Below are 10,756 nucleotides of genomic sequence, written 5' to 3' on the forward strand. Positions count from 1 at the left end.
CACCCTGTCTCAGGTTCTCTAGTCAGTAACTCCCTGGCTCCTGTCTTTGAGCTCATGGACAGAAGACATATGAATAACAAACTGACTTTCGACCTACATTTTATTACATCAGAAAGTAAATCAACCTTGAACTGTTAGTCTTGGATTTTATACAAAGAGATAATGCTGCCACCCGCTCTCTGTTGGTTTAAACTGTCCTGAGTAACCATTTCCTATTCCTTTTCCAATGTGATACTCCCACATGTCTTTCGTTAAATGTCCTATTTTCTGTTCACTTCTCAAAACATACTGTTAGTGATCTGGAGTGAGTAGACATTGTTTTCTAACAGTGATCCAATGACACAGGCTGTATGAGCGCAATGCTCTTCTGCAGGGCACCTCTGCCTGTCCCCAGGCTCCTCTGCATGCCACCCCCGACCCCGCCGCCCTGCACCTCCGCCTGCCCCCAGGCCCTGCTGGCCCCTTGTCTGGGCACCCTGACTGCTAGGCACTACCCTCTGCCTGAGCTCTGTTCCTGGAGCATCCAGGCCCCCAGTGAGTTCTGGGGAGACAGTGCAGGGAGTTCTCTTTGCTCTTCTGTGTAACAGGCTGTCAACAGGCATCAAAACAGAAATGCTTGAACTTCCTGAGGTCTTCTGGGGACAGCCCCTCTTCAGTTCCTCCTCATAATAGGGCTCAGATAATGAGTTCAAAGCAGGGCCAGTGACAGACAATATTTTGTTGTTCCCTTTGACCAGGGAGGAGGATTCAGTACCAGGCAGGCCTTTCAGTCCTGGCTCTGTTCCAGGGAGGTGGGCTCCCCCCGGAAGGCCCCTTCTGCAGATGGTGTCCTGGTGTCTGGCTCACCAGTCTTCAGATGTGTGGCAACACAGCCTGGGACGAGACTGAGGCTCTGGGGCCACACAGAACCTGCTAGCTATCTATGGAACTTGGTCCATATTGAATTTAAGAGAGGAAGCTCCAACTTTTAGAAACCATGACATGTTTATATTGGAAAAGAAAAAATAATCAATCAGTCAATCATTCAATAAAAGAAAAATCAAACATGTTGATCCAGTGGCAAACTTTAGTCCATATGCAAATCACACTGGAATACAGCAAAATGTATATTGGCATGTCATTCATGATCTATGTGTTAAAAGAAATAAAATCTGAAATGACAATTTTAGGACAATAAGGTAGAGGAAGAGACAGATGTTTAAAAGAAAATGATGTTTTCCCGTTCGCGTTGTCCCTTATCCATGTCGCCAGCTGCACAAATGCCGACACCTGCATTGTTTCCTGGACCACTCCAGACTTCTGGTTGGGGCAACCTAGTGCTATGGAAGGAAATGGGGGCCGTGGCCATGTGCAGTAGTGGGAAGAGGACAAGACATGCACCCTGGTCCGAATTCCACCTCCACCGTTAGCCTGCTGGGCAAATGTCTGCACAGAATTTGCATTATAAAAGAGAGAGGACAAGTCAGACAATGGGGATTCCAGATTGAATTTTCTCTGGGTGTGTATTTGAGCTATTATTTTCCTTGTTTCAGTATTTTATTTTTTTTCCCAATAGCCATACTTTTCAATTAAGAATTTTTTTTTCAATTAAGAATTTCTATTCGATTATTTGTTATATCTGCCTCTCCCCATCCCTGCCCTTCCCTTGTTTCTGGTTCTTATGAATAACATGGCTAGATTTCATTTACTAGTTGGGCAGCCATCTAGCAGAATGGCATTTGGAGGAAAGACGAAGAAAGACCTTGGGGAAAGGGCTGGCCCCTGAAAGGCCAGCTAAGCATGGCACTGACCCTCAGGGACAGGCACTTGGGTTTACAAGGGGTCCTACCATTCCCTAAACACAGTCCTTCCCTCTCTACCTCCTGACTTGGTCAATATACTTCTTCCAATCAGACAACCATACTCTCATTTCTACCTGTTGGAAACCTGTCCACCCTTCAGGGTCAGACTCAAATGTGTCCTCATCCATGACTTGTTCTTTCTTCTCCCCTGCCCACCCTCAGCTGGGAACGAGACTCCCCTTCTCCTGTGAATGCTGATAGCACTGCGTTTCCCTTACATCCCACTTACCGTTCATAGGACTGACTATGTGATTTCATGGCTCGACGTGAAATGAAGGCACGGGTCCTCTTGTTCAAAACTTACTAAAACTTTTCAGGATGGCTACAGCAGAGCATTATACCAAGGGCAGGGCCCTTTGAAGTGTGAGTCACACAACACTGTGTAGGATACTTGCCCTGCTAGCTGGCTGGATGATGACTGGGACACCCCAGGGGAACTTGTGAGGTCCAGGGGACAAACGTGATCACTTAAATGCCTATTCAAATTCCCTCCTACGGAGCCTCCTGAGCTTCCAGCCTTCCTGAACCCAGTTAGGCACCCCAGCACCCACATGCCTGGCTCTTAGCTAAGGGTGCTGTTCCCTGAGCCCCCCAGCCACGCTGCCCTATGCCCACTGTCCCTTGTCCTTAGGTCCTGCCACACTGATGTCCTGGGTTGGCCACTAGCACCAGGAATGGGGAAGAATCCATTGGTTATTTTCCACAATACCACTACATCTTCCTTTCTCTTTTTGTTGCTTCCTTTGCCAGAAGTTGCCAACACACAATTCTCCCTGCCAGCATGCTGGTGCAAAAACTCGGTCGCACTCTCCTACCCGTTCTATTTCTTTCCTTTTTTTTTTTTTTTTTTAAGATTTTTTCAAAGATTTTATTTATTTATTTGGCAGAAAGATAGAGAGAGAGCTCAAGTAGGCAGAGTGGCAGGCAGAAGGAGAGGGAGAAACAGGCTCTCTGCTGAGCAGGGAGCCCAATGTGAGGCCCAATCCCAGGACCCTGGAATCATGACCTGAGCCGAAGGCGGCTGCTTAACCAACTGAGCCACCCAGGCGCCCCGTTTTTGTTTTTGTTTTTTTCTAAAGATTTTTAAAACATTTGTTAAGATTCATTTGAGAGAGAGTGAGAGTACAAGGAAAAGAGGGTCAGAGGTAGAGGGAGAAGCAGACTTTCCACTGAGCAGGGAGCCCCATGCGGGGCTCGATCCTGGAACCGAAGGCAGACACTTAACTGACAGCCACCCGGGTGCCCCCCACCTGTTCTTTTTAATCTAAGTGGTAACATAGATACTCAGCTGATGCAGGAATGTGAAGTGTACTATCTCATTTAATGCTCTTAATCCTTTGAAGTATGTGCTGCTATTATTATGCCTTTTATAGATGAGTAAACCAACTCAGAGAGGTTAAGCAATTTGCCCAAGATGATAACGTTAAGGTGTGCTTACTCTTACCCACTGGGCTGTGTTGCCTGTCTATAGGCTAATTGAAGGCAAAGACCATATCTTGGTCTCTCTTCCCCATGGTACCACTTTTTTGCGTTCGGTCTTCATGTGCTATTGGGGTTATTAAGAGCTCCCATTTATTGACAGTTCACCGTGGACTACCCTAGGCTGAGAATCTGCGAATGTTCTCATTAAATCCTTAGCACATCTCTACTAGCCGGATTTCACTGTCCGTGTTTCACAGATGAAGAAGCTAAGGCTTAGCAAGATGAAATCTCCCGTAAGGTCACGTAGTTAGTAGATCCTGGCCCCGGGGTTGGTCCTGACTCTAACGGCAGGGCTCCTAATCAAGCTGAGCTGCTCCCACGTCTTCTCCTTCCTGCGTCCGCGTCCTCTCCCACCCCCAATCTGGCCCCCTCCATTTTATTGAGCCTTACCTTCCTGCTAGTCTCCATCCTCACACTGCCTCAGCCTCCACTAGAATGGGAGTCCTGGAGGCTCAACTGTTACTTAACCGGCCGAATGCTTAGGCTGCCTGTTGCGCAATGCCGGCACAGAAAGGGAAAGTTGCCCCCATTATCTGCCCTGGCCGTATGATTGGCACCTTCTCTATTTCAATTCTTGGCCTCCTAATGTCCTAACAGGAACACCAGAAGCAATGACGTTCTGTATCCCCACACGACTTCTAGAGATCGGAGAGCAAGCAGTGAAGACATGTCACCAGCTGAGAGCTTTGTCAGATTCACAATGAATGGAAACTTGTTCCCCTCTTAGAGGTCTTCCACTAACCTCACACGTTGTCCCCTCTCAACTTTCAAGAAGTCTGATCAAGGCAATCCGTGGAGAAGAATGGCCTCTCTGTTTCTTGGTCTCATGGTAACTCTTTCTGAGAGTCCAGATAAGTCCCTGAAAACCAGGAGAAATTCTCCAGTCCTATGAGTGGCAAGTGGCCTCTCTCCTCGCCTACTAATTGCTGAATTGTCTTTCACCTGTGCACACAGGTGCATTTCCCCAAGTCTGCCCCCCCCAGAGCTCTATGAAGTTCATTGGACTCCTAATCACAGGATCATTCACCCTGTTTTTAACCACTGGTGCCAGACTTGCCTATTCAATTAGATGATGAGGTTGTCTCAAAACGAAGTCACCTGAGAAGGACGTGCAGAAAGAGATGATGGAGGTCAGAGAAGGGTAGCGGGATAAAACATGGAAGTCTCTAAATCCCTAAAGCCCACCATATAGACCAGAGAGTTGACCTAGTCCATGCAGATCCTGAGGGGAGAATCTGGGCCCACTGGTGAGGTTACAAGTAGACAGGTGTTGACTTAATACGAAGAAAAGTTTTCCCGAGAACTGGAGCAATTTTGCAATAGAACGGACTACCGGCAGGGTGGAGAGATTCCTGTATCTAAAAGTCCTCAAACAGAGGATGGTGGGTTCCTCTGAGCTGAGTGGGAAGCTGCCCTAGTGCCTCTCGGTCACAGTCATGGGGGCCCAATCTGCGCTGGGCAGGAGGCAGGTGCTGGGGATACGAGATTAAAAATGACATAGACACCGTTGTTCTGTGAGAACTCTTCCATCTCTGGGATTGTGTTCCTCGGGATTTAATGCAGGCTGAGGGCAGGAACAGCTTACACTTCTCTTGTGTGTTCATCATAACCAACATCGTGCTGTAGAGCCAGACCCACTGGTGACCATCTGAAGACAAGGGATGTATCTCTCATCTGTGCCTCCTGAGCACCTCGTACAATGTAAATATCCGAGAAATCCCTTTGAAGTTAATGAATGCGTTTCCAGAGAATACTGAATCCCAGGCAATAAATGGATCTACAGAATCTAAAATATTCACTCACTGTCGAAGGGACCCGTTCCAAACCCAGTAATCTACATGATAGATAAAGAAGTGCCTCGATTTTCTAAGGTGGGATGAGTTACTTGACTTCAGTGGCCTCACTATAACCACCGGACCCTCCAATGGTAAAGCAGCTCTTCTGAGCATCTCTATGTCCAAGAGCCCCACAAAGCCCATCATAGGGCCCATTAGAAGATGACCATTTCACCTCTCATCTTCCTTCTTGTCTGAAAGTACCACTCACCTTGTTTTGAAGATATCAAAAGTTGATGACAGAAACCAGCAGAACAGATGGATACAATTTTCCCATTCCCCTGGAAAACATTTAACCAGAAATAATGTAATAACTTACCTTCTATTTACCTTCTAAATCTGAAGTCAAGATAATTTCAACACCAGCTGAGTCATCACTTTAGTCAATAGGTCAGAGTCTCTTCTGCAAAATTGATTTCCAGATATTTCCACTGACTGAAATTATGGGAATAAGCTAATTTATTTATTCTTTTCATTGTTAACCAAACTCAGTACATTTTTCTGGGTTTTTTTTTCCCCACCTTTCTTCAACTATGGCACACAGCCGCATCTTCTACAATTAAGAATAAGGATTTGCTCACTCATAGGCAATGCACAGCTGTCAACTTTCTCAGCTCTCTTTGGATCATTTATTCTTTTCGTTTGGGGTTAATAGAGAAAAAAATGATTGGGCTAAATCCAGGCTTCATCGCTGTGTGATGTGGTCAAGTTGCAGAACCTCTCTGAGCCCCCGTTTCTTCCTGTAAAGGAGGAAAGATGAGAGCTCCCAGGGAGTTATGATGATTAAAGCACAATGCTTTCCACAGAGTAAGGAGTTGCTAACATTAGCAAGGATGATGACATTTTCTTGAGGAGGAGCTATTCCATCCTCAGATAGCCCAATCTCCCTATCCTTTCTTTAACCCTACAGTGGTTAACCCTGTGTTTTGTTCAGGAGGTTTGCATGGGTGTCAAGGCCACGGTGAATAGTAAGAATAGTAGGAATTCTTCCTCCAAACTGGGACTGGGACTAAAGTGTGACACAGGAGAGGCCTAGGGTGTAAGATTTAAGGAGATGCAAACCTGAGGATGAACACCTCCTTAAATTGTACCCCTTCACCCTCTCCCTTGCCCCACCCTAGTCCAGGCCCTACTGTTCCCCCCACTGATTCACTCAAATGCAGTTTCTTTTCAGGGTTTAGATCTGCAGAGCCTGGTCGTGGTTATGAGTGCAGGATTGGGGGAGAGCTTGTAGAACCCCCTCTCACCCAAAGAAAGGGAATAATTAATCACCGCTGGTCACTGTGATTTAATAATTTTTGCCATGCTGTAGTCGGGCCCACATCTCCCAATTTTGGTGTGTTGGCACCGACTACAAAGGGCTTTTCCAAAATATCTCCCAGGGCAACTGGTGCTAAGTTACCTTCATAAAAAACCTGATGGGTCCTTGGGCAGGGGTAATTTGCATTCCATTGACCGACGTTTTACATTGCAGAAATAAATTCCAGTCTGTCTCCACAAGACAAATGTTACGATAATTTTGTATAATAATTTATAGTTCTTGGCTGATCAGACGTTGCTGGGCCACATGAATCCAGGTGAGCTCCTTTAGGGCAGATGGTGTCTTCTTGTCACTGCGTCCAGGCATCTGGCATCACAGGTAGTGGGTGTTCGATAAACATTTGTTCAATGCCCATATAAATGAAGAAACACCAGGCTTATCAGAAATTAATGCTTGGCCTCTCCAGGCCTAGGCCCTTTTTGTACCAAAAAGGGCAGAGTCAGAAATTCATCCCAGCGATTAAAGCACCAACCACTATGACTTCCTCCCTGTGAAAACCAATCGTCCCTCTGGCCTCTGCTGACGTCCACTTACCATGTTCTGTTTTGTCAGAGGCTGGGTTTCTAGCTTTCACCTCCATTCTCAAAGTTTGACTTGGTATTTATTGCAGCTCCTCCTAGCTCTACCCTACCCCCTAGCTCTACCTGTGTCTGCCTGAAGGACCCCCAACACAAACGCCCCAGCAGCTCTGACCCCAGCTTGCCACGATCCTTCTTGTCTTCGCTTCTGATTGGTAATTATAAACACAGAGTCAGCCTCGGAAGAGTTCAAATGCATCGCTGCCCTAGGGGAGAGCCCTACTTCCGACTTCAGAGAACCTGGTTCCATCCTCAGCCGCCATCTTGAAAACCCCGCCACCAGCTGCACGGGGTCTCCAGCCAGCAAGCTCTGCCCAGCGCCCTGCTGCCATGTCCTGCAGGTTGTTGACCCTCTTATGGCCCTCAGGCCCTTGGGTCTGGTCTCCTCAACCAGCTTGAACAAACCTCTGATACCCTCAGTAAACTCAGATATAGGGTCAACAGAAAGATCATTGTTTTAGTGCAGTGATGTGGGTCTCGCAGTTAAATGCACAGAAAGGTAATTAAAATAATGAGACCAACGAGCAGAAAATGGAGTAAATGCCTATCTCCTGCTGACACGCAAAGAAGTTGGAGCCAGGTGGATGAAACCAGCCCAGGATCAATCGTAAGTGCATGCATTTGGCTTGTGAAAATCTTCCCACGTTTGAAATTGGTGCCATCAGGCACAGCGAGTACCCACAGCTTCCCTTGGACACCCTTTGCTGCAAGTGCCTTGGAAAACACACCAAAATATCATCTCTGTTCTTTTTCATTGTCAGTAACTAAATGGCAACATTTTTATCTAAGGAAACTGAAAAAAAAATTAAGGGAACATTTTATTCAGCTTCACTCTACAGGCATTTCAGTTCCTAAGTATTAGACATGTGGAATAATTGACATATAACCAAAGATACTCATAAAATACATTTAAAAAGAGTTCTGATTATTTTCCCACATCTGATTCCCACAAAAGTCAGCATGGAAACAGTAGCAGAGGCAAAGAGGCAATACCCAATGTGACTTAAACCAGCTGAATGTTAGAGACATAAATCGGCACAGTCTTTCCAATCACAGGTAGTGATCTGGCCAGAAAAACTGACAGCTTTAAAAATGTCCAAATTATTTGAATCTATGATTCCACTAGTAAGAATCCACCTTGGAAAAAGAACTAGCTAACCAAAGATTCCTAAACACAAAAGTTCATTGCAGCTGGTACATGATAATGATCAGCTGATAACAAACTAAATGCTGGGACACCTAGGTGGCTCAGTTGGTTAAGCAGCTGCCTTCGGCTCAGGTCATGATCCCAGCGTCCTGGAATCGAGTCCCACATCGGGCTCCTTGCCCCGCAGGGAGCCTGCTTCTCCCTCTGCCACTCTGGCTGTGCTCGCTCGCTCGTTCTCTCTCTCTCTGACAAATAAATAAATAAAATCTTTAAAAAAAAAACAAACAAACAAACTAAATGCTCAGCAATAAGCAAGTGGTTACATACATTATGACCCACATGAGAGACTCATAGGCAGTCATCACGTTTTCTAAGTCTGTTTAATGACGTGGGAATATATTCAAGTTACAGTGTTAAGTGAAAAAAAAAGAAGACAAAGTTGTATGTGCCATATGATCTAAATTGTATATAAAATAATTCTTTGCATAGAAAAAAAAGACAAGATGGAAAAAAAAGACTATATGATAGACCAGTGACTCTGTTAAAAAAAGAAGGAAAGAAAAAGAAACCTGGACACTGTTGACCTCTAGATGATGAGATTGTGGATGAGGGCTGTTTATATCTGTTAGGGTGACAGGGGGGCTACCTATTACTCTTTACTACAGGCTTTGTTTTTCTAGCATCAGTGAAACAAAACAATAACTCGCACTTTAGAAATTGTCACCCATGGAAGATCTAAGAACAAAGATACCCAAAGAAAAAATGATCAGAAAGAATGATCAAAGGGAACTTTTTTCTCCCCTCTCCCTACCCTCAGGTTGGGGGTGACTGTGGAACCACATCAGACCAGAGTGGGAGTCCCAAGGCAGAGGAGACCTGAACCTCGCTTCAGAGGTGGGAGGCAGAGGAGGGATATATGGGTAGCATGGGGAGACGTCACATCATGGGGAGAGGTCCCTTGTGTGGTGGGATGGCACCAGAGCAGGGGGAGGGTCGGCATAACTGCAGTGTCGGGGCGGATGGGCTTGAGTACAGCTTTGTGAAGCCCCCATGCGTGGGGTGGGCATAAGAGCTAAATTTTCCCAAGGTTAAAGAAGGGGGTGGTACTTAGCTGACAAAAGGCCTTTTTTCTAGAAAGGGTCCCAGGGCTGAGATAAAGCAACTCCCGATCAGAGGATGCAGGACGGATGTCTTGCTATGGACAAGATGGGGGCAAGTAGGACATTAGCTTGCGGGGGGCGGGGGGGGATGTCAGGTGGATACCTGAGCACCAGTGCCAATGGTTACCTGGTGGAAGGGGCCAGGGTGGACCCCAATCCCACAGGCAAAGGCAGACGGCTCTCTCTGCCTTACTAAATACATTAAAGTGTTATTTGCATAAGTCTCCCCCTCACCACTCAGGCTTCCTTCTAACCCCAGGGGGCAGAAGAAGCATAAGGGGCCAACCTAGATGGGCCTGGATGGCAACCAAGCATACTTCCCCCTTGCTTACCTTTCATCTCCCAGCAGATCAATAGGATTACGCTTCCTTGCAGAAAGCTTCCCTCTTTTTTTTTTTCAAGATGAAACATTCTCAATATCAGAGAACAGAACAAATCCATCCATGCTCAATGGCGACCTCTAAACATTTGAAGAACATGTGGGTCTTCACGTTAGGGCTTCTTTGCTCCAGGCTAAACCAAGCCAGGTCCTTCCGTGATTTTTTCCCAAGCCTCTCACTCTCCTGCCCATCCTCCTGTAGGCCACACCTGAGATTGTCAAGGGCCACTTACAAGCAGTGCCTGAACCAACACTCTGGCCCTGTGCTCTGGCCATAAAAACTCACTTTAATTCTGCTACGGCTGCAGAGGGCATTGCAGAGTGATCTGGATTCTTAGGGGCCTCCAGAGCATCTCAGCCTGCAGTGAAGGATTGGAACCCAGAGCTTTGCCATGGGAGTAGCTGTTGGACCAGGGCCCCCCTCTGCTGCACTGGCGGGGGGCACTGATCACATACAGCCACCCAGGAGACCCAGGTCAGTACCCCTCTGTGCAGGGGCCTGGCCGTGTGGTCCGAGGGAGCAGAGCAGCCCACCCAGCCCTGCCGCGGGAAACTCCTCCTCTTACCCCTGTTCCACACTTCAGGCAGAAATCTCTCCCTTCCTTCCTTCTTTTCTCCGAGACTCTTACCCAGGATCTTAGCATCTCCCAGAGCTCTTCCTGCTTGCTCTAGGCCATCTGTATCTTTGCTACATCTGCGGGCCTTTTTTTCTCTCCAGAAGATCATTCTGACATTAGAGGATTTTATCAAATTGCTACCTATCCCCACTTTCCCCTCCCAGACCCCATGGCATGCTCTGCTCCCAGAAGGGGGCGCTCCCTAAGGGCTGGCTGTGCCCCTCCTTGCCTTGGTGCACACTTCATCCCCTCCATGTTCCAAGACTTTGGAGCATCTCCACAACCCCTCCCCTTCCGCCTGCCCCCAGCCGCATTGACTTTGGCAGATTTCTGGGGGACCAGTGATGTCCTAACCTGTTTGCTTTTCCAGAGCTGATGTTTGCAGGGGTTTACTTG

General features: G+C 47.0%; 1 long non-coding RNA gene across 2 annotated transcripts; it reads right to left on the reverse strand.

Moving 5' to 3' along the window:
- Positions 1-82: 82 nt before the first annotated feature.
- Positions 83-6,852, reverse strand: LOC308344358. 2 transcript variants are annotated; one of them, XR_013966980.1, is made up of 3 exons: positions 6,561-6,852; positions 5,370-5,439; positions 83-4,421 (listed from the first exon to the last, which is right to left on the reverse strand). It is a non-coding gene; the product is annotated as an uncharacterized lncRNA (long non-coding RNA). The 2 variants fall into 2 exon arrangements; XR_013966981.1 differs by having other exon boundaries at positions 5,370-5,593.
- Between the last annotated feature and the right edge of the window lie 3,904 nt (positions 6,853-10,756).

This window comes from Martes martes, assembly GCF_963455335.1.
Source record: "Martes martes genome assembly, chromosome: 1".
NCBI classification, from domain to species: domain Eukaryota; kingdom Metazoa; phylum Chordata; class Mammalia; order Carnivora; family Mustelidae; genus Martes; species Martes martes.